The 26410-nt window shown below is 49.7% G+C and overlaps 44 non-coding genes across 44 annotated transcripts; 17 read left to right on the top strand and 27 right to left on the bottom strand.

Annotated features, from left to right (window-relative positions):
• Positions 1 to 1933: 1933 nt before the first annotated feature.
• On the bottom strand, positions 1934 to 2006 carry trnak-uuu. The gene has a single exon. It is a non-coding gene; the product is annotated as a tRNA-Lys (tRNA).
• Positions 2007 to 2308: 302 nt separating this feature from the next.
• On the bottom strand, positions 2309 to 2391 carry trnal-cag. The gene has a single exon. It is a non-coding gene; the product is annotated as a tRNA-Leu (tRNA).
• A 179-nt stretch (positions 2392 to 2570) lies between these two features.
• Positions 2571 to 2642, top strand: trnaa-ugc. Its single transcript has one exon. It is a non-coding gene; the product is annotated as a tRNA-Ala (tRNA).
• A 412-nt stretch (positions 2643 to 3054) lies between these two features.
• Positions 3055 to 3128, top strand: trnan-guu. Its single transcript has one exon. It is a non-coding gene; the product is annotated as a tRNA-Asn (tRNA).
• Positions 3129 to 10711: 7583 nt separating this feature from the next.
• trnam-cau lies at positions 10712 to 10783 on the bottom strand. The gene has a single exon. It is a non-coding gene; the product is annotated as a tRNA-Met (tRNA).
• Positions 10784 to 11127: 344 nt separating this feature from the next.
• Positions 11128 to 11199, bottom strand: trnam-cau. Its single transcript has one exon. It is a non-coding gene; the product is annotated as a tRNA-Met (tRNA).
• Positions 11200 to 11679: 480 nt separating this feature from the next.
• Positions 11680 to 11765, bottom strand: trnay-gua. The gene is given in 2 exon segments: positions 11680 to 11715; positions 11729 to 11765. It is a non-coding gene; the product is annotated as a tRNA-Tyr (tRNA).
• A 72-nt stretch (positions 11766 to 11837) lies between these two features.
• Positions 11838 to 11910, top strand: trnaf-gaa. The gene has a single exon. It is a non-coding gene; the product is annotated as a tRNA-Phe (tRNA).
• A 323-nt stretch (positions 11911 to 12233) lies between these two features.
• trnal-cag lies at positions 12234 to 12316 on the bottom strand. The gene has a single exon. It is a non-coding gene; the product is annotated as a tRNA-Leu (tRNA).
• Positions 12317 to 12496: 180 nt separating this feature from the next.
• trnaa-ugc lies at positions 12497 to 12568 on the top strand. Its single transcript has one exon. It is a non-coding gene; the product is annotated as a tRNA-Ala (tRNA).
• A 410-nt stretch (positions 12569 to 12978) lies between these two features.
• On the top strand, positions 12979 to 13052 carry trnan-guu. The gene has a single exon. It is a non-coding gene; the product is annotated as a tRNA-Asn (tRNA).
• A 426-nt stretch (positions 13053 to 13478) lies between these two features.
• Positions 13479 to 13550, bottom strand: trnam-cau. The gene has a single exon. It is a non-coding gene; the product is annotated as a tRNA-Met (tRNA).
• A 344-nt stretch (positions 13551 to 13894) lies between these two features.
• trnam-cau lies at positions 13895 to 13966 on the bottom strand. Its single transcript has one exon. It is a non-coding gene; the product is annotated as a tRNA-Met (tRNA).
• Positions 13967 to 14444: 478 nt separating this feature from the next.
• trnay-gua lies at positions 14445 to 14530 on the bottom strand. The gene is given in 2 exon segments: positions 14445 to 14480; positions 14494 to 14530. It is a non-coding gene; the product is annotated as a tRNA-Tyr (tRNA).
• A 72-nt stretch (positions 14531 to 14602) lies between these two features.
• trnaf-gaa lies at positions 14603 to 14675 on the top strand. Its single transcript has one exon. It is a non-coding gene; the product is annotated as a tRNA-Phe (tRNA).
• A 372-nt stretch (positions 14676 to 15047) lies between these two features.
• trnak-uuu lies at positions 15048 to 15120 on the bottom strand. Its single transcript has one exon. It is a non-coding gene; the product is annotated as a tRNA-Lys (tRNA).
• Positions 15121 to 15420: 300 nt separating this feature from the next.
• trnal-cag lies at positions 15421 to 15503 on the bottom strand. Its single transcript has one exon. It is a non-coding gene; the product is annotated as a tRNA-Leu (tRNA).
• A 179-nt stretch (positions 15504 to 15682) lies between these two features.
• Positions 15683 to 15754, top strand: trnaa-ugc. The gene has a single exon. It is a non-coding gene; the product is annotated as a tRNA-Ala (tRNA).
• A 411-nt stretch (positions 15755 to 16165) lies between these two features.
• trnan-guu lies at positions 16166 to 16239 on the top strand. The gene has a single exon. It is a non-coding gene; the product is annotated as a tRNA-Asn (tRNA).
• A 426-nt stretch (positions 16240 to 16665) lies between these two features.
• On the bottom strand, positions 16666 to 16737 carry trnam-cau. Its single transcript has one exon. It is a non-coding gene; the product is annotated as a tRNA-Met (tRNA).
• Positions 16738 to 17081: 344 nt separating this feature from the next.
• trnam-cau lies at positions 17082 to 17153 on the bottom strand. Its single transcript has one exon. It is a non-coding gene; the product is annotated as a tRNA-Met (tRNA).
• A 478-nt stretch (positions 17154 to 17631) lies between these two features.
• On the bottom strand, positions 17632 to 17717 carry trnay-gua. Its single transcript is given in 2 exon segments — positions 17632 to 17667; positions 17681 to 17717. It is a non-coding gene; the product is annotated as a tRNA-Tyr (tRNA).
• A 72-nt stretch (positions 17718 to 17789) lies between these two features.
• On the top strand, positions 17790 to 17862 carry trnaf-gaa. The gene has a single exon. It is a non-coding gene; the product is annotated as a tRNA-Phe (tRNA).
• A 372-nt stretch (positions 17863 to 18234) lies between these two features.
• Positions 18235 to 18307, bottom strand: trnak-uuu. The gene has a single exon. It is a non-coding gene; the product is annotated as a tRNA-Lys (tRNA).
• Positions 18308 to 18607: 300 nt separating this feature from the next.
• On the bottom strand, positions 18608 to 18690 carry trnal-cag. Its single transcript has one exon. It is a non-coding gene; the product is annotated as a tRNA-Leu (tRNA).
• A 179-nt stretch (positions 18691 to 18869) lies between these two features.
• trnaa-ugc lies at positions 18870 to 18941 on the top strand. Its single transcript has one exon. It is a non-coding gene; the product is annotated as a tRNA-Ala (tRNA).
• A 411-nt stretch (positions 18942 to 19352) lies between these two features.
• On the top strand, positions 19353 to 19426 carry trnan-guu. Its single transcript has one exon. It is a non-coding gene; the product is annotated as a tRNA-Asn (tRNA).
• A 426-nt stretch (positions 19427 to 19852) lies between these two features.
• On the bottom strand, positions 19853 to 19924 carry trnam-cau. The gene has a single exon. It is a non-coding gene; the product is annotated as a tRNA-Met (tRNA).
• Positions 19925 to 20268: 344 nt separating this feature from the next.
• Positions 20269 to 20340, bottom strand: trnam-cau. The gene has a single exon. It is a non-coding gene; the product is annotated as a tRNA-Met (tRNA).
• Positions 20341 to 20818: 478 nt separating this feature from the next.
• On the bottom strand, positions 20819 to 20904 carry trnay-gua. The gene is given in 2 exon segments: positions 20819 to 20854; positions 20868 to 20904. It is a non-coding gene; the product is annotated as a tRNA-Tyr (tRNA).
• A 72-nt stretch (positions 20905 to 20976) lies between these two features.
• trnaf-gaa lies at positions 20977 to 21049 on the top strand. Its single transcript has one exon. It is a non-coding gene; the product is annotated as a tRNA-Phe (tRNA).
• Positions 21050 to 21421: 372 nt separating this feature from the next.
• Positions 21422 to 21494, bottom strand: trnak-uuu. The gene has a single exon. It is a non-coding gene; the product is annotated as a tRNA-Lys (tRNA).
• A 300-nt stretch (positions 21495 to 21794) lies between these two features.
• On the bottom strand, positions 21795 to 21877 carry trnal-cag. Its single transcript has one exon. It is a non-coding gene; the product is annotated as a tRNA-Leu (tRNA).
• Positions 21878 to 22056: 179 nt separating this feature from the next.
• Positions 22057 to 22128, top strand: trnaa-ugc. Its single transcript has one exon. It is a non-coding gene; the product is annotated as a tRNA-Ala (tRNA).
• A 411-nt stretch (positions 22129 to 22539) lies between these two features.
• trnan-guu lies at positions 22540 to 22613 on the top strand. The gene has a single exon. It is a non-coding gene; the product is annotated as a tRNA-Asn (tRNA).
• Positions 22614 to 23038: 425 nt separating this feature from the next.
• trnam-cau lies at positions 23039 to 23110 on the bottom strand. The gene has a single exon. It is a non-coding gene; the product is annotated as a tRNA-Met (tRNA).
• A 344-nt stretch (positions 23111 to 23454) lies between these two features.
• On the bottom strand, positions 23455 to 23526 carry trnam-cau. Its single transcript has one exon. It is a non-coding gene; the product is annotated as a tRNA-Met (tRNA).
• Positions 23527 to 24004: 478 nt separating this feature from the next.
• trnay-gua lies at positions 24005 to 24090 on the bottom strand. Its single transcript is given in 2 exon segments — positions 24005 to 24040; positions 24054 to 24090. It is a non-coding gene; the product is annotated as a tRNA-Tyr (tRNA).
• A 72-nt stretch (positions 24091 to 24162) lies between these two features.
• trnaf-gaa lies at positions 24163 to 24235 on the top strand. The gene has a single exon. It is a non-coding gene; the product is annotated as a tRNA-Phe (tRNA).
• A 372-nt stretch (positions 24236 to 24607) lies between these two features.
• trnak-uuu lies at positions 24608 to 24680 on the bottom strand. The gene has a single exon. It is a non-coding gene; the product is annotated as a tRNA-Lys (tRNA).
• A 300-nt stretch (positions 24681 to 24980) lies between these two features.
• trnal-cag lies at positions 24981 to 25063 on the bottom strand. The gene has a single exon. It is a non-coding gene; the product is annotated as a tRNA-Leu (tRNA).
• Positions 25064 to 25242: 179 nt separating this feature from the next.
• trnaa-ugc lies at positions 25243 to 25314 on the top strand. The gene has a single exon. It is a non-coding gene; the product is annotated as a tRNA-Ala (tRNA).
• A 411-nt stretch (positions 25315 to 25725) lies between these two features.
• Positions 25726 to 25799, top strand: trnan-guu. Its single transcript has one exon. It is a non-coding gene; the product is annotated as a tRNA-Asn (tRNA).
• Positions 25800 to 26224: 425 nt separating this feature from the next.
• On the bottom strand, positions 26225 to 26296 carry trnam-cau. Its single transcript has one exon. It is a non-coding gene; the product is annotated as a tRNA-Met (tRNA).
• Positions 26297 to 26410: the final 114 nt, after the last annotated feature.

Raw genomic sequence — 26410 nt, 5'->3', positions numbered from 1 at the left:
TTGTTTTTTTTTTTGAATCCCTCGTCAGGGATTTCTTTTGTCTCCCCTTTAAGCTTAAGAATACAGCATTAAGATGGTAAGAAAAATATCGTCTATAAGACAGATGTTCTCTTACCTGTCCGTGCCGCTTGCTATTTACAGCTTCTGACACCAGACTGAAGGGGACAACGAACCGACTGCCACTGGAACTTTGGATTCTAGCTGTCCAACAATGCCTCGTATTCCGGATCCGGGAAACTTGCACAAAGAAACACCAACGAGTGGGTCAGAATAACAAGTTCCGTTTATTGAAGGTCAAACATAGGCTTATATAGGTTATAAGTAAAGACGTCCCAATATACAGGGGTGATTCTGGCCTTTCTGCTGCCTGAGGCGAAAGTATGGCAATGCGCCCCCTGTGCCACGCCCCTGTGCCACGCCCCTGTGCCATGTTAGGAAATGTAGGAGGGAAGGAGGGTACCCCCAAAAAATGTAAACGTCGCCTGGTCTGAGCTGGCGAAGTCAAGTCTGGCTCAAGAGGTAACGTTCAGTAAAATCTGCAAATTAGCGTAGTTACGTCACTTTTTCAGAGCGCAACTTCACCTGGCGAATTTACGCCAGCACCCGTTAAATAGGCAAAGTGCAAAAATTACATTATGCTGGCGAATTTTCACTAGCGTTAGCCACTTTGCCTTTTAGTAAATTTCCCCCTTAATTTCCACAAAAACGTTGAATTTCGTCTTTATGTATTAACCAGGGAACATACATCTTTTTTTTTTTTTTTTAAATCTAATTTTTTTTTTATTTTTTAACTTTTCTATACTTTTTTTTAACTTAAGCCTTGACTTTTTTATGACACACACACAGTGGGAGTGGAACAGACAGGGGTAGTACAACTATTATTTATTACAAATATTTGTTATTAACTTTTCTGTAAGTACAGTCAGTACAGTACCTGGTACTTCTTGTGAACAAACTCAGGCCCTAGACAGATGCAGCAACAGCCAGCCAGCCGCCCCAGGCACTAGTCCAAAAACAAATCCAGGCACTGCTGCAGCCTGCAGTCGAAACTCCAAAAGCCAGCGACCCAGCCAGCGACCCTGGAGATAGTGACGTCACCGGCGTCACGTGAGCAGGGACAGGGAGCAGGCAGCGGAGCGCAGCGCCAGCACGTAACAACGTCACGTGACGCATGCGCACTGGCCTGACTCCGTCTCCGCACTCCGCACAGGCACATCATAGGAGGAGTTAAGGGCGGCACTGAGGCAGCCGCCCGTCAGCAGCAGTAGAAGAGGGGATGGAACAACTGTCAACTGACATGACAAGGTGAAAGTCGCCGGTGCAGGCGCATTACACGCAGCGCACATTTAAATTTTTTCTAACTTCACAGCACGCCAGGCCAGCCAGCACAGCAGTCCAAATGCCGCCCCTTCAACTAACCGACATTTTGCCGCCTGAGGCGAGATTCTCAGGCGGCCTCATTATAGAAGCGTCCCTGCCAATATAGTGACGTATCAGCATAGTTATTAGCAAAGTATATGTCTGTAATAGGTATATCCTTCAGGATGGAGAAGAGAGACAAATATGTGCATTCGCGTTAGCTAAGATATTTTGTCTGAGGCAAGCTGATAATATTGTTTTTAGTACATGATGATACTTATGCAAGGTTGTCTAAGAAGAAAGAGACAGTACAGCGTCGTACAGAAAAACAAGCACAGAGGCCTACAAGGGTCGGCACGTAGGCATGTTAACCCTTCAACTTCCAGAAGAGCAAAAAGGCACTCGGAAGCATGCCTGCGGTTTCTGATTTCCTGGGGTGTCCCTTGGGAAAAGCTTCCCGGAACACACTGGCAGTTAGGCAGGTGAAAAAGTGTTAAAAGGTTAAACTTGACGGACGTGTGTTTATTTTCAACCTAACTTAAGGCTTTACACGTCACTTCAGAGAAGGCCGCGTCGCCCGAACAGGGACTTGAACCCTGGACCCTCAGATTAAAAGTCTGATGCTCTACCGACTGAGCTATCCGGGAACTGCGTCGCTCGTTCCTCCGCCGCTTTTAATGGCCTTTCCGTTAGGCCACAGGAAGCATGCGGTAGAGGGGGGGGGGTAAGGGTTTGTTTTAACCATTCTTGGAAATTCACATTTGGGCACCAGGAATTACGAAGGCTCGCCCGAATTTACAACGGTATCCGTTATCTGGGAGGAACGGCAATATCGCAAAAGGAGTCGCACTTGGATCGATGGACGGGAAAGCGCAAGTCTCCTCTTTTATTGTAAGGAATTCAATTGGTCTGAAAGTCCAGATTTGTGTTTGGCAGCAAAGAAGTTCTGTGTCAGAAGTGGGATTCGAACCCACGCCTCCAGGGGAGACTGCGACCTGAACGCAGCGCCTTAGACCGCTCGGCCATCCTGACTGCGAAAGCCAGCCGTTGTGAGGGTGGAGGCCAGCCTTCATAAGCGCCTCTGCCGTCTGCTTCTGACAGATAGATGGATCATAATGACTTAGGCTTCCCCGGCTCTTTTGAAGAGTTTGCCGCAGAGATTGTTCTCATGTTTGAGGCCATAAGCAAAACGGGGCTCAAACACCGGCGGTGGGGGTGTAGCTCAGTGGTAGAGCACATGCTTTGCATGTATGAGGTCTTGGGTTCAATCCCCAGCATCTCCACCGGCGGGTCTTTAAGGCCGCTGCTTTAACGTGCAGGTCACGTATTTTGGAGCAGAATGTTTCCCTTCAAATAATGTTTGCGGACACTGGCGGAGTTAAGTATAGAGGGGGAATGTCTAGGTAGCACGCTCTACCATCTGAAAAAAACAAGACGTCGATAGCTTACTTCTAACATACAGCTTGGGTTTCCGATACAAGGGAGCGAAGGGGCACCAGAAGTCCTCTTCCTTCCGGCTCTCTGGAATCCAAAGACGCTAAGAATACAAAGAGGCTTTTAGAGGCCTCATTTGTAGTGGCAATCCTCGGTGACTAATATATGGTTCCATGTTTAGACCAGACAAATGCCTGAAGATGGAAAACTCTGGCGTTTCCACGCGGTTAATGCGACACCTGGTGGCCGGTGGCAAGCGTTGTCTCTGTGGCGCAATCGGTTAGCGCGTTCGGCTGTTAACCGAAAGGTTGGTGGTTCGAGCCCACCCAGGGACGTCTTTTTCCCTGCTGCTTCTGTGCAATATAAGACTCGAACAAGTATACATGGCGACTGCTCTTCTGCAAGCAAAGGTTCTAGCAATACCAGGAGGATTAAGTGCTGGCTGGGAGCTCCATCTGCCAATTGAATACATAGGGCCTGCTGTGCTGTTGTTTGAATTTCTTTGCAACCCCTGCTCTGATGGTGGTCACCCCACCGCGAAAGAAGCGCACATGATTTCTGCCCTTGCTTCCTATTCATTTCCTTTGCCACTAGGGATGTAGCGAACGTCGGAAAAAAAGTTCGCGAACATATTCGCGAACTTGCGCAAAAACGCGAGCGGTTCGCGAACCGTTCGCGAACCCCATAGACTTCAATGGGAAGGCGAACTTTAACATCTAGAAAAGACATTTCTGGCCAGAAAAATGATTTTAAAGTTGTTTAAAGGGTGCAACGACCTGGACAGTGGCATGCCAGAGGGGGATCAAGGGCAAAAATGTATCTGAAAAATCTGCCTGTGTGTGCTTGGAAGAGATAGTGTAGGGGGAGAGCTGTTAGTGATTTCAGGGACAGATGATAGTAAGTTTGCTGGCTAGTAATCTGCTTGATACTGCTCTGTATTGGAGGGACAGAAGTCTGCAGGGATTTGAGGGACATTTTAGCTTAGGTAGCTTTGCTGGCTAGTAATCTACTGTTCTCTTTAAACAACTGCCATACGTTGACCTTGTAGGCATTGTTTGCCCAGTTTTTTTGGACGCAGCCACTGAAGCACAGTTGCCAGAAAAAATATGCCATATAAATGCTGAAAATAGTAATTTTTCGCCATACGTTGACCTTGTAGACATTGTTTGCCCAGTTTTTTTGGTTGCAGCCACTGAAGCACAGTTGCCAGAAAAAATATGCCATATAAATGCTGAAAATAGTCATTTTTTGCCATACGTTGACCTTGTAGGCATTGTTTGCCCAGTTTTTTTGGTCGCAGCCACTGAAGCACAGTTGCCAGAAAAAATATGCCATATAAATGCTGAAAATAGTCATTTTTTGCCATATACGTTGAGTCAACGTATGGCAAAAAATGACTATTTTCAGCATTTATATGGCATATTTTTTCTGGCCTCTGTGCTTCAGTGGCTGCGGCCAAAAAAACTGGGCAAACAATGCCTACAAGGTCAACGTCGTTGACCTTGTAGGCATTGTTTGCCCAGTTTTTTTGGCCGCAGCCACTGAAGCACAGAGGCCAGAAAAAATATGCATATAAAATGCTGAAAATAGTCATTTTTTTGGTCGCAGCCACTGAAGCACAGTTGCCAGAAAAATTATGCCATATAAATGCTGAAAATATGCATTTTTTTGGTTGCAGCCACTGAAGCACAGAGGCCAGAAAAATTATGCCATATAAATGCTGAAAATAGTCATTTTTTGCCATATACGTTGAGTCAACGTATGGCAAAAAATGACTATTTTCAGCATTTATATGGCATATTTTTTCTGGCCTCTGTGCTTCAGTGGCTGCGGCCAAAAAAACTGGGCAAACAATGCCTACAAGGTCAACGTCGTTGACCTTGTAGGCATTGTTTGCCCAGTTTTTTTGGCCGCAGCCACTGAAGCACAGAGGCCAGAAAAAATATGCCATATAAATGCTGAAAATAGTCATTTTTTTGGTCGCAGCCACTGAAGCACAGTTGCCAGAAAAATTATGCCATATAAATGCTGAAAATATGCATTTTTTTGGTTGCAGCCACTGAAGCACAGAGGCCAGAAAAATTATGCCATATAAATGCTGAAAATATAAATTTTTTTGGTTGCAGCCACTGAAGCACAGAGGCCAGAAAAATTATGCCATATAAATGCTGAAAATATGCATTTTTTTGGTTGCAGCCACTGAAGCACAGAGGCCAGAAAAATTATGCCATATAAATGCAGAAAATATGCATTTTTTTGGACGCAGCCACTGAAGCACAGTTGCCAGAAAAAATATGCCATATAAATGCTGAAAATAGTCATTTTTTGCCATACGTTGACCTTGTAGACATTGTTTGCCCAGTTTTTTTGGTTGCAGCCACTGAAGCACAGAGGCCAGAAAAATTATGCAATATAAATGCAGAAAATATGCATTTTTTTGGACGCAGCCACTGAAGCACAGTTGCCAGAAAAAATATGCCATATAAATGCTGAAAATAGTCATTTTTTGCCATACGTTGACCTTGTAGACATTGTTTGCCCAGTTTTTTTGGTTGCAGCCACTGAAGCACAGAGGCCAGAAAAAATTAAACCAGTAGGGTTTGCACCCTAGTTTGTAACGGTGGCGGAGGGAGGAGGAGGACGCTAAAGGACAGCTGTGTGTGGAGTCATGAGGCTTGAAGAGAAGGACAGCTGCATAGAAGTCAGAACAAGTCTTCCGGCGTGCAGTAACCCTCCGAGATCCACCCCTCATTCATTTTAATAAAGGTCAGGTAATCGACACTTTTGTGACCTAGGCGAGTTCTCTTCTCAGTTACAATCCCTCCTGCTGCACTGAAGGTCCTTTCTGAGAGCACACTTGAGGCTGGGCAAGACAAGAGGTTCATGGCAAATTGTGACAGCTCTGGCCACAGATCAAGCCTGCGCACCCAGTAGTCCAGGGGTTCATCGCTCCTCAGAGTGTCGATATCTGCAGTTAATGCCAGGTAGTCCGCTACCTGCCGGTCGAGGCGTTCTTTGAGGGTGGATCCAGAAGGGTTGTGGCGCTGCCTTGGACAGAAAAACATTTGCATGTCTGACGTTACAGACTGGCCAAAGGGCTTTGTCCTTGCAGGTGTGCTCGTGGCAGGATTACTGGCACCTCTGCCCCTGGAATGTTGATGAGTTCCTGAAGTGACATCACCCTTAAAAGCATTGTACAACATGTTTTGCAGGCTGGTTTGTAAATGCCGCATCTTTTCGGACTTGTGGTATGTTGGTAACATTTCTGACACTTTATGCTTGTACCGAGGGTCTAGTAGCGTTGCGACCCAGTACAGGTCCTTCTCCTTAAGCCTCTTGATACGGGGGTCCTTCAACAGGCATGACAGCATGAAAGACCCCATTCTCACAAGGTTGGATGCAGAGCTATCCATCTCCGCTTCCTCATTATCAAGGACTGCATCATCCACGGTCTCCTCCCCCCAGCCACGTACAAGACCAGGGGTCCCCAAAAGGTCACCACTAGCCCCCTGGGAAGCCTGCTCCTGTTGGTCCTCCTCCTCCTCCTCCACAAAGCCACCTTCCTCCTCTGACTCCACTTCTGGCACCTCTCCCTGCGTTGCAGCAGGTGCCTGGGTTCGTTCTGGTGATTCCGACCAGAAATCGTGCGCTTCCAGCTCCTCGTCACGCTGGTCTACAGCCTCATCTGTCACTCGTCGCACGGCACGCTCCAGGAATAAAGCGAAGGGTATTAGGTCGCTGATGGTGCCTTCGGTGCGACTGACCATATTTGTCACCTCTTCAAAAGGTCGCATGAGCCTGCAGGCATCGCGCATAAGCACCCAGTAACGGGGGAAAAAAATCCCCAGCTGTGCAGATCCAGTCCTACCACCCAGTTCAAAAAGGTACTCGTTGACGGCCCTTTGTTGTTGCAGCAGACGTTCCAACATAAGGAGCGTTGAATTCCAGCGAGTCTGGCTGTCAGAAATCAAACACCTGACTGGCATGTTGTAGCGCTGCTGAATGTCAGCAAGGCGTGCCATGGCTGTGTAGGAACGTCTGAAATGGGCCGACACCTTTCTGGACTGGGTGAGAACGTCCTGGAATCCTGGGTACTTGGAGACAAAACGTTGGACTATTAAATTTAACACATGTGCCATGCAGGGCACATGTGTTAAATTGCCTAGTCTCAACGCTGCCAACAGATTGCTTCCATTGTCACACACCACTTTTCCGATCTGCAGTTGGTGTGGGGTCAGCCACCGATCGGCCTGTGACTGCAGAGATGACAGGAGTACAGATCCGGTATGGTTTTTGCTTTCCAGGCACGTCATCCCCAAGACAGCGTGACAACGGCGTACCTGGCACGTCGAATAGCCTAGGGGGAGCTGGGGGTGCACAGGTGTGGAGGAGGAGAAGGAGGACCCAGCAGCAGAGTAAGAAGAAGAAGAAGACGAGGTAGAGAGCGATGGAGGAGTAGAGGTGGTGGCAGAACCGCGTGCAATCCGTGGCGGTGACACCAACTCCACTGTTGTTGTTGAGCTACCCATTCCCTGCTTCCCAGCCATTACCAAGTTCACCCAGTGGGCAGTGTAGGTGACATACCTGCCCTGACCATGCTTGGAGGACCATGCGTCAGTAGTCATATGGACCTTTGGCCCAACACTAAGTGACAGAGATGCGGTAACTTGGCTCTGCACATGTTGGTACAGGTGTGGTATTCCCTTTTTAGAAAAAAAATTGCGGCTGGGTACCTTCCACTGCGGTGTCCCAATTGCTACAAATTTGCGGAAGGCCTCAGAGTCCACCAGCTGGTATGGTAAAAGCTGGCGGGCTAAGAGTGCAGACAAGCCAGCTGTCAGACGCCGGGCAAGGGGGTGACAGTCAGACATTGGCTTCTTACGCTCAAACATGGCCTTCACAGAAACTTGGCTGGTGGCAGATGACTGGGAATGGGAACAGGTGGTCAAGGTGGAAGGCGGAGTGGAGGGTGGTTCAGACGGGTCAAGGAGAGCAGAGGTAGAGCAGTAAGATGCTGGACCAGAAGGAGTGTGGCTTTTAGTTTGCCTGTTGCCTTTGAGGTGTTGCTCCCAAAGTGCTTTGTGCTTGCCGCTCATGTGCCTTCGCATAGAAGTTGTACCTATGTGGCTGTTGGGCTTACCAAGGCTCAGTTTCTGACTGCACTCATTGCAAATTACAATGCTTTTGTCAGAGGCACACACATTAAAAAAATCCCACACTGCTGACTTTTTGGAAGTGTGCGATCTGGCGGTAACAGTAGAAGTTGGCGGCATTGGCGGCAATGGCGGGTGCGTTGGCCGGCTGAACACAGGTGCCGATACATGTTGTTGCCCTACTGATCCCTGCGGGCTGTCCTCCCTGCTTCTTCTAAGTCTTATTCTCCTACTGCCTCTCTGACTCTCCGTCTCTCCATCTGAACTACCCTCCTCTTGCTCTCTTCTACTAGGCACCCACAAAACATCAATCTCCTCATCATCATTCTCCTCAGATGCATCAATTTCTTCTGACACATCACAGAAGGAAGCAGCAGCGGGGACCTCCTCCTCATCACTCATTATGTCCATCTCTGTTGTGTTCTCTGCCAGAATTAAATCTGGTGTAAGGTCCTCATCTCCTTCATCTTCTTCTGGCAATAATGGTTGCGCATTACTCAGTTCAAGAAACTCATGGGAAAATAACTCCTCTGACCCCAGTGAAGAAGGGGCACCGGTGGTGGAGGAAGTGTTACGTGGGGTGGCCATAGCAGTGGAGGATGAGGAGGATGTTGTGGTAAAGTTAGAAACGGTAGAGGATGGGGTGTGCTGTGTAAGCCAGTCAACTACCTCTTCAGCATTTTGGGAGTTCAGGGTCATTGGCTTTTTAAAACTGGGCAATTTGCTAGGGCCACAGGATTGCATAGCAGCACGGCCCCTAGCACGGCCTCTGCGTGGCGGCCTGCCTTTGCCTGGCATTATTTTTAAAAAAACAACAACAACAACAAAAACTCAGTTGGTTTTTCTGGAAACGATAATACACACAGCTAGATGGCGGGTTGAAGAAAACAGTGTGCAAATAATGCCTACAAGGTCAACGTATACACTACTACAGCAGTGGATACGGATTACGTAAAATATATTATGGCTGCTTGAAAAAAGTCACTCCGGTGTTTTTTCTGGAGACGGTAATATTATGGATATTTAGACAGAATGTGAACAAGGTCACACAGCTAGATGGCGGGATGAAGAAAACAGTGTGCAAATAATGCCTACAAGGTCAACGTATACACTACTACAGCGGTGGATACGGATTACGTAAAATATATTATGGCTGCTTGAAAAAAGTCACTCCGGTGTTTTTTCTGGAGACGGTAATATTATGGATATTTAGACAGAATGTGAACAAGGTCACACAGCTAGATGGCGGGTTGAAGAAAACACTGTGCAAATAATGCCTACAAGGTCAACGTATACACTACTACAGCGGTGGATACGGATTACGTAAAATATATGAATGCTGCTTGAAAAAAAGTAACTCAAGTGGTTTTTCTAGAGACGATAATATTATCAATATTTAGACAAAATGTGAACAAGCTCACACAGCTAGATGGCGGGTTGAAGAAAACAGTGTGCAAATAATGCCTACAAGGTCAACGTATACACTACTACAGCGGTGGATACGGATTACGTAAAATATATTATGGCTGCTTGAAAAAAGTCACTCCGGTGTTTTTTCTGGAGACGGTAATATTATGGATATTTAGACAGAATGTGAACAAGGTCACACAGCTAGATGGCGGGTTGAAGAAAACAGTGTGCAAATAATGCCTACAAGGTCAACGTATACACTACTACAGCGGTGGATACGGATTACGTAAAATATATTATGGCTGCTTGAAAAAAGTCACTCCGGTGTTTTTTCTGGAGACGGTAATATTATGGATATTTAGACAGAATGTGAACAAGGTCACACAGCTAGATGGCGGGTTGAAGAAAACAGTGTGCAAATAATGCCTACAGGGCAAATAATGCCTAAAAGGTCAACTTATACACTACTACAGCGGTAGTAAAATAAAAAAAAGTAAAATAAAAAAAAATGAATATTAAAAAAAAAAATTAAAGTTGGTGCTGCTGAACTACTAGGAGCAGCAGATTAGCACACCAGTCCCACTCCCCAACACTGCTAGACTAATAGCACTGGGCTCTTATAGTAGTAGTAGTAGTAGTAGTAAAACAACAAAAAAATAAATAAAAGCAGTCCTTACAAGGACTACTGTTATTGCAGCAGTCAGCAGATGAGATCAGAAGCAGGACAGCTGCCCACTGCAGCTACATACAGAGCACTGCAGTAGAAGGTAGATTACTAGCCAGCAAAGCTACCTAAGCTAAAATGTCCCTCAAACCCCTGCAGACTTCTGTCCCTCCAATAACAGAGCAGTATCAAAACGATTACTAGCCAGCAAACTTTCAACTGTCCCTGAAATCACTAACAGGCAGCAGCTCTCTCCCTACACTATCTCTTCAGCACACACAGGCAGAGTGAAAAAACGCTGCAGGGCTTCGGTTTTTATAGGGAAGGGGAGTGGTCCAGGGGAGAGCTTCCTGATTGGCTGCCATGTACCTGCTGGTCTGGGGTGAGAGGGCAACATCGCCAACAATGGCGAACCCAAAATGGCGAACGTCGCGCGACGTTCGCGAACTTCCGGCGAGCGCGAACACCCGATGTTCGCGCGAACAAGTTCGCCGGCGAACAGTTCGCGACATCTCTATTTGCCACTTCATAATGGTGTCTTTCAAAGCATTGACAATCTGTGTCGCTAGAAATCAAGAGGCCTGCCACCCTTTGACTGAAAACCTCCTTCATTTGCTCTAGACAAAGGATTTAAACCCAGTTTCGAGGGCGTTTTTTTTTCCCCGCCTGCCCCCCCCCCCCAAAAAAAATCTAGCAGAGAATGGTTTCGATCCATCGACCTCTGGGTTATGGGCCCAGCACGCTTCCACTGCGCCACTCTGCTAATCGCAGCTGGCACGCGCAGGTATTCTTGCTGCGCTGTGCATTGTATGGGGGTGGGGGTGGGCAATAACTTTTCCCAACATGGTTTATGTCCTGTCAGCCTTCGGAGGCGAGGGGGGGTGGCTGCCTCGCCGGAAAAATACATCTTCCCTTATGTCTTAAGTAGCTAAAATTAGAGGTCTCATTTGTGGAGGCAATCCTTGGGGAATAACACATTTTTTTGAGAAATGCATCCTACGGCCGCAAACCCATTTGACTCAAAACTCTCCCTTCTTCGTTCTTGACAATGGACATAGACCCCACATTGTGGTTTTTTTTTTTCTTCTTCTGCCTGGCAAAAAGTTGTAGCAGAGGATGGTTTCGATCCATCGACCTCTGGGTTATGGGCCCAGCACGCTTCCGCTGCGCCACTCTGCTGATTGCCGTCCTTTGGGTGATTCTCTTCCTTTACGTTGCTTCTAAGACATGCAGCTAATGTTTCCAACATAAGGTAGCAAAGGGACAAGAAAGGTCCCTGCAATTGACTGACTGCAAAGAATCGGATGCATAGTGTCTCCTTTTAGAGGGCAGAAGCTACACCCTCGAAGTGTGGTGCCCTCAACAGTGTGTGTGTGCGTGTGTGTGTGTGGGGGGGTGCCATTGGTTGTCACCATTCTTGTTAGTCGTAATGAAAGGTGGCCCAAACCTGCAATAGTATCCATTTGTTGGGAGGCACGTGAGTGGCTCATGTGGTGTCGTGGTTGGATAATGGGCCAGAAAAGAAGGAAGCGTCTAATCGCGCTTAGCGCTTGACGGGGTGTGGTGTCCTCAGCATTCGTCCTCAGCCACATGGTGCAGAAAGAGCTTTCCTGAAATGCCACTCATCTCCTTCTTAGGCTCGCATTGGAAAACAAAGCGTCCTTCACACCGGAATCGAACCAGCGACCTAAGGATTGCTCGATCACACCTACAGTCCTCCGCTCTACCAGCTGAGCTATCGAAGGCCGGTGGGGCACCCATCGCCCGTGACTTGGTGGACTTCAATTGTTCAGCTGCTACAGGGTGGCGCACCCGGTGCCGAAATAGCTCAGTTGGGAGAGCGTTAGACTGAAGATCTAAAGGTCCCTGGTTCGATCCCGGGTTTCGGCAGGTGGGGCCGCGGAGCCGTCGGTGGCTTTTGGGACCAATTTAAGTAGGCTCTGGGACACGAATGTAGCCACACGTTGGCGAAGGCGCTATACGGAAGATATAAGGGTTTGTTTAACCATTCTTGGAAATTCACATTTTGGCACCAGGAATTACGAAGGCTCGCCCGAATTTACAATGGTATCCGTTATCTGGGAGGAACGGCAATATCGCAAAAGGAGTCGCGCTTGGATCGATGGACGGGAAAGCGCAAGTTTCCTCTTTGATTGTAAGGAATTCAATTGGTCTGAAAGTCCAGATTCGTGTTTGGCAGCAAAGAAGTTCCGTGTCAGAAGTGGGATTCGAACCCACGCCTCCAGGGGAGACTGCGACCTGAACGCAGCGCCTTAGACCGCTCGGCCATCCTGACTGCAAATGCCAGCCGTTGTGAGGGTGGAGGCCAGCCTTCATAAGCGCCTCTGCCTTCTGCTTCTGACAGATAGATGGATCATAATGACTTAGGCTTCCCCGGGTCTTTTGAAGAGTGAGCCGCAGAGATTGTTCTCATGTTTGAGGCCATAAGCAAAACGGGGGCTCAAACGCCGGCGGTGGGGGTGTAGCTCAGTGGTAGAGCGCATGCTTTGCATGTATGAGGTCTTGGGTTCAATTCCCAGCATCTCCACCGGCGGGTCTTTAAGGCCGCTGCTTTAGCGTGCAGGTCACGTATTTTGGAGCAGAATGTTTCCCTTCAAATAATGTTTGCGGACACTGGCGGCGTTAAGTATAGAGGGGGAATGTCTAGGTAGCACGCTCTACCATCTGAAAAAAAAAGACGTCGATAGCTTACTTCTAAGATACAGCTTGGGTTTCCGATACAAGGGAGCGAAGGGGCAACAGAAGTCCTCTCCCTTCCGGCTCTCTGGAATCCAAAGACGCTAAGAATACAAAGAGGCTTTTAGAGGCCTCATTTGTAGTGGCAATCCTCGGTGACTAATATATGGTTCCATGTTTAGAGCAGACAAATGCCTGAAGATGGAAAACTCTGGCGTTTCCACGCGCTTAAGGCGACACCTGGTGGCCGTGGCAAGCGTCGTCTCTGTGGCGCAATCGGTTAGCGCGTTCGGCTGTTAACCGAAAGGTTGGTGGTTCGAGCCCACCCAGGGACGTCTTTTTCCCTGCTGCTTCTGTGCAATCCAAGACTCGAACAAGTATACATGGCGACTGTTCTTCTGCAAGCAAAGGTTCTAGCAATACCAGGAGGATTAAGTGCTGGCTGGGAGCTCCATCTGCCAATTGAATACATGGGGCCTGCTGTGCTGTTGTTTGAATTTCTTTGCAACCCCTGCTCTGATGGCGGTCACCCCACCGCGAAAGAAGCGCACATGATTTCTGCCCTTGCTTCCTATTCATTTCCTTTGCCACTTCATAATGGTGTCTTTCAAAGCATTGACAATCTGTGTCGCTAGAAATCAAGAGGCCTGCCACCCTTTGACTGAAAACCTCCTTCATTTGCTCTAGACAAAGGATTTAAACCCAGTTTCGAGGGCGTTTTTTTTTTTCCCGGCCTGCCCCCCTCCCAAAAAAAAAAAATCTAGCAGAGAATGGTTTCGATCCATCGACCTCTGGGTTATGGGCCCAGCACGCTTCCGCTGCGCCACTCTGCTAATCGCAGCTGGCACGCGCAGGTATTCTTGCTGCGCTGTGCATTGTATGGGGGTGGGGGTGGGCAATAACTTTTCCCAACATGGTTTATGTCCTGTCAGCCTTCGGAGGCGAGGGGGGGTGGCTGCCTCGCCGGAAAAATACATCTTCCCTTATGTCTTAAGTAGCTAAAATTAGAGGCCTCATTTGTGGAGGCAATCCTTGGGGAATAACACATTTTTTTGAGAAATGCATCCTACGGCCGCAAACCCATTTGACTCAAAACTCTCCCTTCTTCGTTCTTGACAATGGACATAGACCCCACATTGTGGGTTTTTTTTTTCTTCTTCTGCCTGGCAAAAAGTTTTAGCAGAGGATGGTTTCGATCCATCGACCTCTGGGTTATGGGCCCAGCACGCTTCCGCTGCGCCACTCTGCTGATTGCCGTCCTTTGGGTGATTCTCTTCCTTTACGTTGCTTCTAAGACATGCAGCTAATGTTTCCAACATAAGGTAGCAAAGGGACAAGAAAGGTCCCTGCAATTGACTGACTGCAAAGAATCGGATGCATAGTGTCTCCTTTTAGAGGGCAGAAGCTACACCCTCGAAGTGTGGTGCCCTCAACAGTGCGTGTGTGCGTGTGTGTGTGGGGGGGTGCCATTGGTTGTCACCATTCTTGTTAGTCGTAATGAAAGGTGGCCCAAACCTGCAATAGTATCCATTTGTTGGGAGGCACGTGAGTGGCTCATGTGGTGTCGTGGTTGGATAATGGGCCAGAAAAGAAGGAAGCGTCTAATCGCGCTTAGCGCTTGACGGGGTGTGGTGTCCTCAGCATTCGTCCTCAGCCACATGGTGCAGAAAGAGCTTTCCTGAAATGCCACTCATCTCCTTCTTAGGCTCGCATTGGAAAACAAAGCGTCCTTCGAGCCGGAATCGAACCAGCGACCTAAGGATTGCTCGATCACACCTACAGTCCTCCGCTCTACCAGCTGAGCTATCGAAGGCCGGTGGGGCACCCATCGCCCGTGACTTGGTGGACTTCAATTGTTCAGCTGCTACAGGGTGGCGCACCCGGTGCCGAAATAGCTCAGTTGGGAGAGCGTTAGACTGAAGATCTAAAGGTCCCTGGTTCGATCCCGGGTTTCGGCAGGTGGGGCCGCGGAGCCGTCGGTGGCTTTTGGGACCAATTTAAGTAGGCTCTGGGACACGAATGTAGCCACACGTTGGCGAAGGCGCTATACGGAAGATCGGCCCTGCTAAGCAGGGCTCCGACTGAGAAAGATCTTCCTCCCGGGCCGCTTTTGGGAACCAATGGGACCGACCTCACTTCCAGAAGAGCAAAAAGGCACTCGGAAGCATGCCTGCGGTTTCTGATTTCCTGGGGTGTCCCTTGGGAAAAGCTTCCCGGAACACACTGGCAGTTAGGCAGGTGAAAAAGAGTTAAAAGGTTAAACTTGACGGACGTGTGTTTATTTTCAACCTAACTGAAGGCTTTACACGTCACTTCAGAAAAGGCCGCGTCGCCCGAACAGGGACTTGAACCCTGGACCCTCAGATTAAAAGTCTGATGCTCTACCGACTGAGCTATCCGGGCACTGCGTCGCTCGTTCCTCCGCCGCTTTTAATGGCCTTTCCGTTAGGCCACAGGAAGCATGCGGTAGAGGGGGGGGTAAGGGTTTGTTTTAACCATTCTTGGAAATTCACATTTGGGCACCAGGAATTACGAAGGCTCGCCCGAATTTACAACGGTATCCGTTATCTGGGAGGAACGGCAATATCGCAAAAGGAGTCGCGCTTGGATCGATGGACGGGAAAGCGCAAGTCTCCTCTTTGATTGTAAGGAATTCATTTGGTCTGAAAGTCCAGATTCGTGTTTGGCAGCAAAGAAGTTCCGTGTCAGAAGTGGGATTCGAACCCACGCCTCCAGGGGAGACTGCGACCTGAACGCAGCGCCTTAGACCGCTCGGCCATCCTGACTGTGAAAGCCAGCCGTTGTGAGGGTGGAGGCCAGCCTTCATAAGCGCCTCTGCCGTCTGCTTCTGACAGATAGATGGATCATAATGACTTAGGCTTCCCCGGCTCTTTTGAAGAGTGAGCCGCAGAGATTGTGCTCATGTTTGAGGCCATAAGCAAAACGGGGCTCAAACGCCGGCGGTGGGGGTGTAGCTCAGTGGTAGAGCGCATGCTTTGCATGTATGAGGTCTTGGGTTCAATCCCCAGCATCTCCACCGGCGGGTCTTTAAGGCCGCTGCTTTAACGTGCAGGTCACGTATTTTGGAGCAGAATGTTTCCCTTCAAATAATGTTTGCGGACACTGGCGGCGTTAAGTATAGAGGGGGAATGTCTAGGTAGCACGCTCTACCATCTGAAAAAAAAAGACGTCGATAGCTTACTTCTAAGATACAGCTTGGGTTTCCGATACAAGGGAGCGAAGGGGCAACAGAAGTCCTCTCCCTTCCGGCTCTCTGGAATCCAAAGACGCTAAGAATACAAAGAGGCTTTTAGAGGCCTCATTTGTAGTGGCAATCCTCGGTGACTAATATATGGTTCCATGTTTAGAGCAGACAAATGCCTGAAGATGGAAAACTCTGGCGTTTCCACGCGCTTAAGGCGACACCTGGTGGCCGGTGGCAAGCGTCGTCTCTGTGGCGCAATCGGTTAGCGCGTTCGGCTGTTAACCGAAAGGTTGGTGGTTCGAGCCCACCCAGGGACGTCTTTTTCCCTGCTGCTTCTGTGCAATCCAAGACTCGAACAAGTATACATGGCGACTGTTCTTCTGCAAGCAAAGGTTCTAGCAATACCAGGAGGATTAAGTGCTGGCTGGGAGCTCCATCTGCCAATTGAATACATGGGGCCTGCTGTGCTGTTGTTTGAATTTCTTTGCAACCCCTGCTCTGATGGCGGTCACCCCACCGCGAAAGAAGCGCACATGATTTCTGCCCTTGCTTCCTATTCATTTCCTTTGCCACTTCATAATGGTGTCTTTCAAAGCATTGACAATCTGTGTCGCTAGAAATCAAGAGGCCTGCCACCCTTTGACTGAAAACCTCCTTCATTTGCTCTAGACAAAGGATTTAAACCCAGTTTCGAGGGCGTTTTTTTTTTTCCCGGCCTGCCCCCCTCCCAAAAAAAAAAAATCTAGCAGAGAATGGTTTCGATCCATCGACCTCTGGGTTATGGGCCCAGCACGCTTCCGCTGCGCCACTCTGCTAATCGCAGCTGGCACGCGCAGGTATTCTTGCTGCGCTGTGCATTGTATGGGGGTGGGGGTGGGCAATAACTTTTCCCAACATGGTTTATGTCCTGTCAGCCTTCGGAGGCGAGGGGGGGTGGCTGCCTCGCCGGAAAAATACATCTTCCCTTATGTCTTAAGTAGCTAAAATTAGAGGCCTCATTTGTGGAGGCAATCCTTGGGGAATAACACATTTTTTTGAGAAATGCATCCTACGGCCGCAAACCCATTTGACTCAAAACTCTCCCTTCTTCGTTCTTGACAATGGACATAGACCCCACATTGTGGTTTTTTTTTTTCTTCTTCTGCCTGGCAAAAAGTTTTAGCAGAGGATGGTTTCGATCCATCGACCTCTGGGTTATGGGCCCAGCACGCTTCCGCTGCGCCACTCTGCTGATTGCCGTCCTTTGGGTGATTCTCTTCCTTTACGTTGCTTCTAAGACATGCAGCTAATGTTTCCAACATAAGGTAGCAAAGGGACAAGAAAGGTCCCTGCAATTGACTGACTGCAAAGAATCGGATGCATAGTGTCTCCTTTTAGAGGGCAGAAGCTACACCCTCGAAGTGTGGTGCCCTCAACAGTGCGTGTGTGCGTGTGTGTGTGGGGGGGTGCCATTGGTTGTCACCATTCTTGTAAGTCGTAATGAAAGGTGGCCCAAACCTGCAATAGTATCCATTTGTTGGGAGGCACGTGAGTGGCTCATGTGGTGTCGTGGTTGGATAATGGGCCAGAAAAGAAGGAAGCGTCTAATCGCGCTTAGCGCTTGACGGGGTGTGGTGTCCTCAGCATTCGTCCTCAGCCACATGGTGCAGAAAGAGCTTTCCTGAAATGCCACTCATCTCCTTCTTAGGCTCGCATTGGAAAACAAAGCGTCCTTCGAGCCGGAATCGAACCAGCGACCTAAGGATTGCTCGATCACACCTACAGTCCTCCGCTCTACCAGCTGAGCTATCGAAGGCCGGTGGGGCACCCATCGCCCGTGACTTGGTGGACTTCAATTGTTCAGCTGCTACAGGGTGGCGCACCCGGTGCCGAAATAGCTCAGTTGGGAGAGCGTTAGACTGAAGATCTAAAGGTCCCTGGTTCGATCCCGGGTTTCGGCAGGTGGGGCCGCGGAGCCGTCGGTGGCTTTTGGGACCAATTTAAGTAGGCTCTGGGACACGAATGTAGCCACACGTTGGCGAAGGCGCTATACGGAAGATCGGCCCTGCTAAGCAGGGCTCCGACTGAGAAAGATCTTCCTCCCGGGCCGCTTTTGGGAACCAATGGGACCGACCTCACTTCCAGAAGAGCAAAAAGGCACTCGGAAGCATGCCTGCGGTTTCTGATTTCCTGGGGTGTCCCTTGGGAAAAGCTTCCCGGAACACACTGGCAGTTAGGCAGGTGAAAAAGAGTTAAAAGGTTAAACTTGACGGACGTGTGTTTATTTTCAACCTAACTGAAGGCTTTACACGTCACTTCAGAAAAGGCCGCGTCGCCCGAACAGGGACTTGAACCCTGGACCCTCAGATTAAAAGTCTGATGCTCTACCGACTGAGCTATCCGGGCACTGCGTCGCTCGTTCCTCCGCCGCTTTTAATGGCCTTTCCGTTAGGCCACAGGAAGCATGCGGTAGAGGGGGGGGTAAGGGTTTGTTTTAACCATTCTTGGAAATTCACATTTGGGCACCAGGAATTACGAAGGCTCGCCCGAATTTACAACGGTATCCGTTATCTGGGAGGAACGGCAATATCGCAAAAGGAGTCGCGCTTGGATCGATGGACGGGAAAGCGCAAGTCTCCTCTTTGATTGTAAGGAATTCATTTGGTCTGAAAGTCCAGATTCGTGTTTGGCAGCAAAGAAGTTCCGTGTCAGAAGTGGGATTCGAACCCACGCCTCCAGGGGAGACTGCGACCTGAACGCAGCGCCTTAGACCGCTCGGCCATCCTGACTGTGAAAGCCAGCCGTTGTGAGGGTGGAGGCCAGCCTTCATAAGCGCCTCTGCCGTCTGCTTCTGACAGATAGATGGATCATAATGACTTAGGCTTCCCCGGCTCTTTTGAAGAGTGAGCCGCAGAGATTGTGCTCATGTTTGAGGCCATAAGCAAAACGGGGCTCAAACGCCGGCGGTGGGGGTGTAGCTCAGTGGTAGAGCGCATGCTTTGCATGTATGAGGTCTTGGGTTCAATCCCCAGCATCTCCACCGGCGGGTCTTTAAGGCCGCTGCTTTAACGTGCAGGTCACGTATTTTGGAGCAGAATGTTTCCCTTCAAATAATGTTTGCGGACACTGGCGGCGTTAAGTATAGAGGGGGAATGTCTAGGTAGCACGCTCTACCATCTGAAAAAAAAAGACGTCGATAGCTTACTTCTAAGATACAGCTTGGGTTTCCGATACAAGGGAGCGAAGGGGCAACAGAAGTCCTCTCCCTTCCGGCTCTCTGGAATCCAAAGACGCTAAGAATACAAAGAGGCTTTTAGAGGCCTCATTTGTAGTGGCAATCCTCGGTGACTAATATATGGTTCCATGTTTAGAGCAGACAAATGCCTGAAGATGGAAAACTCTGGCGTTTCCACGCGCTTAAGGCGACACCTGGTGGCCGGTGGCAAGCGTCGTCTCTGTGGCGCAATCGGTTAGCGCGTTCGGCTGTTAACCGAAAGGTTGGTGGTTCGAGCCCACCCAGGGACGTCTTTTTCCCTGCTGCTTCTGTGCAATCCAAGACTCGAACAAGTATACATGGCGACTGTTCTTCTGCAAGCAAAGGTTCTAGCAATACCAGGAGGATTAAGTGCTGGCTGGGAGCTCCATCTGCCAATTGAATACATGGGGCCTGCTGTGCTGTTGTTTGAATTTCTTTGCAACCCCTGCTCTGATGGCGGTCACCCCACCGCGAAAGAAGCGCACATGATTTCTGCCCTTGCTTCCTATTCATTTCCTTTGCCACTTCATAATGGTGTCTTTCAAAGCATTGACAATCTGTGTCGCTAGAAATCAAGAGGCCTGCCACCCTTTGACTGAAAACCTCCTTCATTTGCTCTAGACAAAGGATTTAAACCCAGTTTCGAGGGCGTTTTTTTTTTTCCCGGCCTGCCCCCCTCCCAAAAAAAAAAAATCTAGCAGAGAATGGTTTCGATCCATCGACCTCTGGGTTATGGGCCCAGCACGCTTCCGCTGCGCCACTCTGCTAATCGCAGCTGGCACGCGCAGGTATTCTTGCTGCGCTGTGCATTGTATGGGGGTGGGGGTGGGCAATAACTTTTCCCAACATGGTTTATGTCCTGTCAGCCTTCGGAGGCGAGGGGGGGTGGCTGCCTCGCCGGAAAAATACATCTTCCCTTATGTCTTAAGTAGCTAAAATTAGAGGCCTCATTTGTGGAGGCAATCCTTGGGGAATAACACATTTTTTTGAGAAATGCATCCTACGGCCGCAAACCCATTTGACTCAAAACTCTCCCTTCTTCGTTCTTGACAATGGACATAGACCCCACATTGTGGGTTTTTTTTTTCTTCTTCTGCCTGGCAAAAAGTTTTAGCAGAGGATGGTTTCGATCCATCGACCTCTGGGTTATGGGCCCAGCACGCTTCCGCTGCGCCACTCTGCTGATTGCCGTCCTTTGGGTGATTCTCTTCCTTTACGTTGCTTCTAAGACATGCAGCTAATGTTTCCAACATAAGGTAGCAAAGGGACAAGAAAGGTCCCTGCAATTGACTGACTGCAAAGAATCGGATGCATAGTGTCTCCTTTTAGAGGGCAGAAGCTACACCCTCGAAGTGTGGTGCCCTCAACAGTGCGTGTGTGCGTGTGTGTGTGGGGGGGTGCCATTGGTTGTCACCATTCTTGTTAGTCGTAATGAAAGGTGGCCCAAACCTGCAATAGTATCCATTTGTTGGGAGGCACGTGAGTGGCTCATGTGGTGTCGTGGTTGGATAATGGGCCAGAAAAGAAGGAAGCGTCTAATCGCGCTTAGCGCTTGACGGGGTGTGGTGTCCTCAGCATTCGTCCTCAGCCACATGGTGCAGAAAGAGCTTTCCTGAAATGCCACTCATCTCCTTCTTAGGCTCGCATTGGAAAACAAAGCGTCCTTCGAGCCGGAATCGAACCAGCGACCTAAGGATTGCTCGATCACACCTACAGTCCTCCGCTCTACCAGCTGAGCTATCGAAGGCCGGTGGGGCACCCATCGCCCGTGACTTGGTGGACTTCAATTGTTCAGCTGCTACAGGGTGGCGCACCCGGTGCCGAAATAGCTCAGTTGGGAGAGCGTTAGACTGAAGATCTAAAGGTCCCTGGTTCGATCCCGGGTTTCGGCAGGTGGGGCCGCGGAGCCGTCGGTGGCTTTTGGGACCAATTTAAGTAGGCTCTGGGACACGAATGTAGCCACACGTTGGCGAAGGCGCTATACGGAAGATCGGCCCTGCTAAGCAGGGCTCCGACTGAGAAAGATCTTCCTCCCGGGCCGCTTTTGGGAACCAATGGGACCGACCTCACTTCCAGAAGAGCAAAAAGGCACTCGGAAGCATGCCTGCGGTTTCTGATTTCCTGGGGTGTCCCTTGGGAAAAGCTTCCCGGAACACACTGGCAGTTAGGCAGGTGAAAAAGAGTTAAAAGGTTAAACTTGACGGACGTGTGTTTATTTTCAACCTAACTGAAGGCTTTACACGTCACTTCAGAAAAGGCCGCGTCGCCCGAACAGGGACTTGAACCCTGGACCCTCAGATTAAAAGTCTGATGCTCTACCGACTGAGCTATCCGGGCACTGCGTCGCTCGTTCCTCCGCCGCTTTTAATGGCCTTTCCGTTAGGCCACAGGAAGCATGCGGTAGAGGGGGGGGTAAGGGTTTGTTTTAACCATTCTTGGAAATTCACATTTGGGCACCAGGAATTACGAAGGCTCGCCCGAATTTACAACGGTATCCGTTATCTGGGAGGAACGGCAATATCGCAAAAGGAGTCGCGCTTGGATCGATGGACGGGAAAGCGCAAGTCTCCTCTTTGATTGTAAGGAATTCATTTGGTCTGAAAGTCCAGATTCGTGTTTGGCAGCAAAGAAGTTCCGTGTCAGAAGTGGGATTCGAACCCACGCCTCCAGGGGAGACTGCGACCTGAACGCAGCGCCTTAGACCGCTCGGCCATCCTGACTGTGAAAGCCAGCCGTTGTGAGGGTGGAGGCCAGCCTTCATAAGCGCCTCTGCCGTCTGCTTCTGACAGATAGATGGATCATAATGACTTAGGCTTCCCCGGCTCTTTTGAAGAGTGAGCCGCAGAGATTGTGCTCATGTTTGAGGCCATAAGCAAAACGGGGCTCAAACGCCGGCGGTGGGGGTGTAGCTCAGTGGTAGAGCGCATGCTTTGCATGTATGAGGTCTTGGGTTCAATCCCCAGCATCTCCACCGGCGGGTCTTTAAGGCCGCTGCTTTAACGTGCAGGTCACGTATTTTGGAGCAGAATGTTTCCCTTCAAATAATGTTTGCGGACACTGGCGGCGTTAAGTATAGAGGGGGAATGTCTAGGTAGCACGCTCTACCATCTGAAAAAAAAAGACGTCGATAGCTTACTTCTAACATACAGCTTGGGTTTCCGATACAAGGGAGCGAAGGGGCAACAGAAGTCCTCTCCCTTCCGGCTCTCTGGAATCCAAAGACGCTAAGAATACAAAGAGGCTTTTAGAGGCCTCATTTGTAGTGGCAATCCTCGGTGACTAATATATGGTTCCATGTTTAGAGCAGACAAATGCCTGAAGATGGAAAACTCTGGCGTTTCCACGCGCTTAAGGCGACACCTGGTGGCCGGTGGCAAGCGTCGTCTCTGTGGCGCAATCGGTTAGCGCGTTCGGCTGTTAACCGAAAGGTTGGTGGTTCGAGCCCACCCAGGGACGTCTTTTTCCCTGCTGCTTCTGTGCAATCCAAGACTCGAACAAGTATACATGGCGACTGTTCTTCTGCAAGCAAAGGTTCTAGCAATACCAGGAGGATTAAGTGCTGGCTGGGAGCTCCATCTGCCAATTGAATACATGGGGCCTGCTGTGCTGTTGTTTGAATTTCTTTGCAACCCCTGCTCTGATGGCGGTCACCCCACCGCGAAAGAAGCGCACATGATTTCTGCCCTTGCTTCCTATTCATTTCCTTTGCCACTTCATAATGGTGTCTTTCAAAGCATTGACAATCTGTGTCGCTAGAAATCAAGAGGCCTGCCACCCTTTGACTGAAAACCTCCTTCATTTGCTCTAGACAAAGGATTTAAACCCAGTTTCGAGGGCGTTTTTTTTTTCCCGGCCTGCCCCCCTCCCAAAAAAAAAAAATCTAGCAGAGAATGGTTTCGATCCATCGACCTCTGGGTTATGGGCCCAGCACGCTTCCGCTGCGCCACTCTGCTAATCGCAGCTGGCACGCGCAGGTATTCTTGCTGCGCTGTGCATTGTATGGGGGTGGGGGTGGGCAATAACTTTTCCCAACATGGTTTATGTCCTGTCAGCCTTCGGAGGCGAGGGGGGGTGGCTGCCTCGCCGGAAAAATACATCTTCCCTTATGTCTTAAGTAGCTAAAATTAGAGGCCTCATTTGTGGAGGCAATCCTTGGGGAATAACACATTTTTTTGAGAAATGCATCCTACGGCCGCAAACCCATTTGACTCAAAACTCTCCCTTCTTCGTTCTTGACAATGGACATAGACCCCACATTGTGGGTTTTTTTTTTCTTCTTCTGCCTGGCAAAAAGTTTTAGCAGAGGATGGTTTCGATCCATCGACCTCTGGGTTATGGGCCCAGCACGCTTCCGCTGCGCCACTCTGCTGATTGCCGTCCTTTGGGTGATTCTCTTCCTTTACGTTGCTTCTAAGACATGCAGCTAATGTTTCCAACATAAGGTAGCAAAGGGACAAGAAAGGTCCCTGCAATTGACTGACTGCAAAGAATCGGATGCATAGTGTCTCCTTTTAGAGGGCAGAAGCTACACCCTCGAAGTGTGGTGCCCTCAACAGTGCGTGTGTGCGTGTGTGTGTGGGGGGGTGCCATTGGTTGTCACCATTCTTGTTAGTCGTAATGAAAGGTGGCCCAAACCTGCAATAGTATCCATTTGTTGGGAGGCACGTGAGTGGCTCATGTGGTGTCGTGGTTGGATAATGGGCCAGAAAAGAAGGAAGCGTCTAATCGCGCTTAGCGCTTGACGGGGTGTGGTGTCCTCAGCATTCGTCCTCAGCCACATGGTGCAGAAAGAGCTTTCCTGAAATGCCACTCATCTCCTTCTTAGGCTCGCATTGGAAAACAAAGCGTCCTTCGAGCCGGAATCGAACCAGCGACCTAAGGATTGCTCGATCACACCTACAGTCCTCCGCTCTACCAGCTGAGCTATCGAAGGCCGGTGGGGCACCCATCGCCCGTGACTTGGTGGACTTCAATTGTTCAGCTGCTACAGGGTGGCGCACCCGGTGCCGAAATAGCTCAGTTGGGAGAGCGTTAGACTGAAGATCTAAAGGTCCCTGGTTCGATCCCGGGTTTCGGCAGGTGGGGCCGCGGAGCCGTCGGTGGCTTTTGGGACCAATTTAAGTAGGCTCTGGGACACGAATGTAGCCACACGTTGGCGAAGGCGCTATACGGAAGATCGGCCCTGCTAAGCAGGGCTCCGACTGAGAAAGATCTTCCTCCCGGGCCGCTTTTGGGAACCAATGGGACCGACCTCACTTCCAGAAGAGCAAAAAGGCACTCGGAAGCATGCCTGCGGTTTCTGATTTCCTGGGGTGTCCCTTGGGAAAAGCTTCCCGGAACACACTGGCAGTTAGGCAGGTGAAAAAGAGTTAAAAGGTTAAACTTGACGGACGTGTGTTTATTTTCAACCTAACTGAAGGCTTTACACGTCACTTCAGAAAAGGCCGCGTCGCCCGAACAGGGACTTGAACCCTGGACCCTCAGATTAAAAGTCTGATGCTCTACCGACTGAGCTATCCGGGCACTGCGTCGCTCGTTCCTCCGCCGCTTTTAATGGCCTTTCCGTTAGGCCACAGGAAGCATGCGGTAGAGGGGGGGGTAAGGGTTTGTTTTAACCATTCTTGGAAATTCACATTTGGGCACCAGGAATTACGAAGGCTCGCCCGAATTTACAACGGTATCCGTTATCTGGGAGGAACGGCAATATCGCAAAAGGAGTCGCGCTTGGATCGATGGACGGGAAAGCGCAAGTCTCCTCTTTGATTGTAAGGAATTCATTTGGTCTGAAAGTCCAGATTCGTGTTTGGCAGCAAAGAAGTTCCGTGTCAGAAGTGGGATTCGAACCCACGCCTCCAGGGGAGACTGCGACCTGAACGCAGCGCCTTAGACCGCTCGGCCATCCTGACTGTGAAAGCCAGCCGTTGTGAGGGTGGAGGCCAGCCTTCATAAGCGCCTCTGCCGTCTGCTTCTGACAGATAGATGGATCATAATGACTTAGGCTTCCCCGGCTCTTTTGAAGAGTGAGCCGCAGAGATTGTGCTCATGTTTGAGGCCATAAGCAAAACGGGGCTCAAACGCCGGCGGTGGGGGTGTAGCTCAGTGGTAGAGCGCATGCTTTGCATGTATGAGGTCTTGGGTTCAATCCCCAGCATCTCCACCGGCGGGTCTTTAAGGCCGCTGCTTTAACGTGCAGGTCACGTATTTTGGAGCAGAATGTTTCCCTTCAAATAATGTTTGCGGACACTGGCGGCGTTAAGTATAGAGGGGGAATGTCTAGGTAGCACGCTCTACCATCTGAAAAAAAAAGACGTCGATAGCTTACTTCTAAGATACAGCTTGGGTTTCCGATACAAGGGAGCGAAGGGGCAACAGAAGTCCTCTCCCTTCCGGCTCTCTGGAATCCAAAGACGCTAAGAATACAAAGAGGCTTTTAGAGGCCTCATTTGTAGTGGCAATCCTCGGTGACTAATATATGGTTCCATGTTTAGAGCAGACAAATGCCTGAAGATGGAAAACTCTGGCGTTTCCACGCGCTTAAGGCGACACCTGGTGGCCGGTGGCAAGCGTCGTCTCTGTGGCGCAATCGGTTAGCGCGTTCGGCTGTTAACCGAAAGGTTGGTGGTTCGAGCCCACCCAGGGACGTCTTTTTCCCTGCTGCTTCTGTGCAATCCAAGACTCGAACAAGTATACATGGCGACTGTTCTTCTGCAAGCAAAGGTTCTAGCAATACCAGGAGGATTAAGTGCTGGCTGGGAGCTCCATCTGCCAATTGAATACATGGGGCCTGCTGTGCTGTTGTTTGAATTTCTTTGCAACCCCTGCTCTGATGGCGGTCACCCCACCGCGAAAGAAGCGCACATGATTTCTGCCCTTGCTTCCTATTCATTTCCTTTGCCACTTCATAATGGTGTCTTTCAAAGCATTGACAATCTGTGTCGCTAGAAATCAAGAGGCCTGCCACCCTTTGACTGAAAACCTCCTTCATTTGCTCTAGACAAAGGATTTAAACCCAGTTTCGAGGGCGTTTTTTTTTTTCCCGGCCTGCCCCCCTCCCAAAAAAAAAAATCTAGCAGAGAATGGTTTCGATCCATCGACCTCTGGGTTATGGGCCCAGCACGCTTCCGCTGCGCCACTCTGCTAATCGCAGCTGGCACGCGCAGGTATTCTTGCTGCGCTGTGCATTGTATGGGGGTGGGGGTGGGCAATAACTTTTCCCAACATGGTTTATGTCCTGTCAGCCTTCGGAGGCGAGG

The sequence above is a fragment of the Xenopus laevis genome, chromosome 3S (genome assembly GCF_017654675.1).
Source record: "Xenopus laevis strain J_2021 chromosome 3S, Xenopus_laevis_v10.1, whole genome shotgun sequence".
Lineage (NCBI taxonomy): Eukaryota > Metazoa > Chordata > Amphibia > Anura > Pipidae > Xenopus > Xenopus laevis.
This window is presented reverse-complemented; position numbering and strand designations above follow the sequence as displayed.